Here is a 2,189-nt window from a genome sequence, read left to right as displayed (position 1 = left end):
AGCTGTATAGAAACTCCACATATTGCTGTCTCCTCTAAAAAAAGTTTCTATTATGGATTTATGAAGATACAAAAAAAAAAAAAAATGTATCGATCACTGTTGACAGAGACGAATGGTTTCATATTTTGGAGTTTACTGTTTTTCTTTTGGCTTGTATTGCTTTTCTACTTTTTTATACCAGAAAAAAAGGCAACAAAATATGTGAAAGGTCTTAAACTTTCTCAGTTTAAGAACAGTTTGGCCATCGGCAGTGTTTTGTAGAAAAAAGGGCAATATAGAACTCGTATTCTGACTTTCTAGTGAGAGATTTGAAAGGTTTTCGTAATACAGTCATACAAACCCTTTGTATTATTCATGTTATAGATGTTCAATTCAGTTCTCTGTATCTGTTTATTAGCTTTTTGCCGGAGAGTTAGATGATAAGACTGATGCTTTCTGTGCATTAATTATGAAGATAGAGCTGAGAGTTAATTACCTTAGCTTAGCATAAAGACTACAAAAGCAGGGCAAAACAGCTAAACTGACTCTGTCCAAAGCTCAAAATATACCTTCCAGCCACTCCAAAGCTTATCAATTAACATGTTCTATCTTGTTTGATTGATCAGTTAATGTTAATTAGTGAGCATTAGAGGTGCTTGTAGGTGTACATTCAACACGTTCTCACTCCCAACTTGTCACATACCGAAGCTTGGTCAGGACCTTGTAAGGTCTTGTTAGGTTTAGGCACAAAAACCACTTGGTTAGGGTTAGAGAAAGATCATGGTTTGGGTTTAAATAAAAAATTTAATTAAATTAAAAATCGGTGGTTTGCAGAAACGTACAATGCCAACATTTTATTCTGGTGACCAGGCTGAAATTTGTCACCTTATATAGACATCATCGATCTCATGGCGTCTATTTCAGACGTTGTGGGAGTTCAACAGAAGTCTATCGGACTACCCTGCATGTTGAAAAATGACGCCACGGGTCCTGACCAAGCTTCAATATGTGAGGAGTTGGGAGTGAGAACGGGCTGGTACATTTTAGCTTCCAAGTGTGCCAGGCTGGCTGTTTCCACCTGCTTCCAGTCTTCAAACTATGCTAAACTAAGCTTATTCAGTGGGTTTACATGCACTAAAGTAACCAGGGTTACACAGGTAATCTACATGCAGCAGGTAAGTAATTAGTTATCTTCCCTACACTGGACTTTGGAAGCATAGCTTACTGATTTTGACTCTGTTAGTGATAGAAGATGCATCTTTCTCCTTTTTTCTCCTCTTTTTAATGTGTGTACAACTCCCAGTTCATAATTGACCAACCAGTGTATAAAGAAATGGGCAAAAGGCAACAGACCATGCAGTTAAAAACAAAACAAAACACATTGTTTTAATTGATTGCTTGTAATAAATAAATAAGGCTAAAACATGGCCAAAGCCAGGAGAGTTAAGAATCAGTTGGATAGGGAAGAATAGGACATCTGTGGCTGGGTGTGCTCAGCTTCTCTTCCCTGCGTGTAGCGAAGCCAAAACCATTACACCAAGGACTGCTGTGCTGTTGCTGGGCACTGGTTCATGGCTGGTCGGTCCCTGCATCAATGTTGGGCTGTATTTTCTAGGGGCTCTGCTAATCAGCTGCTGCTCTGCACCATACAGCTCTCCAGACATCGACCCAGCTGTTTCATGTAGTGGAAAACCAGCAGCAGGTTCAGTACACCCCCACATTGCACACAAGAGGAGACAAGCAAACTGACTCAGTGAGTTGCAAACATCATTTCTACCAAAATTGTGCACATAATAGAATACAGAGACCAACCCACATAAATACTCAGATTATCATATTTGCACAGGGAAACTACATCAAATACAACCATTAAAGTCTGTGCCTGCACACAAGAGGAGACAAGCAAACTGACTGACTCTAGCAAGTGTGGCTGGTTAAGTAACTGTGGTTTGGAGGTCACACCCAAGCACACCTGTGTACCATCAGCCCATCACCATGCAATTCACCCCAACACCACACCCACGGGACACACATTAGGTGCTCAAACAATAATAGTGTTGATCACTGCATTCATAGTAACCAGATACAGGTGAGGACAGACAGAGCTCTTCCTCACAGCGTAAATGTGTCTGAATAGTCAAATGTTCAGCGGTGGAAACTGATTTATTTAGACTTCCACAGCTTTCTTTGTCTTAGTCAGTTTTAGTTGG

The 2,189-nt window shown here is 40.1% G+C and overlaps 1 long non-coding RNA gene across 1 annotated transcript; it reads right to left on the bottom strand.

The window, feature by feature from the left end:
* Positions 1-1,337: 1,337 nt before the first annotated feature.
* On the bottom strand, positions 1,338-1,928 carry LOC121885986. The gene is made up of 2 exons (XR_006092652.1): positions 1,796-1,928; positions 1,338-1,651 (listed from the first exon to the last, which is right to left on the bottom strand). It is a non-coding gene; the product is annotated as an uncharacterized LOC121885986 (long non-coding RNA).
* Positions 1,929-2,189: the final 261 nt, after the last annotated feature.

This window comes from Thunnus maccoyii, chromosome 19 (genome assembly GCF_910596095.1).
Source record: "Thunnus maccoyii chromosome 19, fThuMac1.1, whole genome shotgun sequence".
Lineage (NCBI taxonomy): Eukaryota > Metazoa > Chordata > Actinopteri > Scombriformes > Scombridae > Thunnus > Thunnus maccoyii.
Note: the sequence above shows the minus strand (reverse complement) of the source record. Positions and strands in the feature narration are given on the sequence as shown.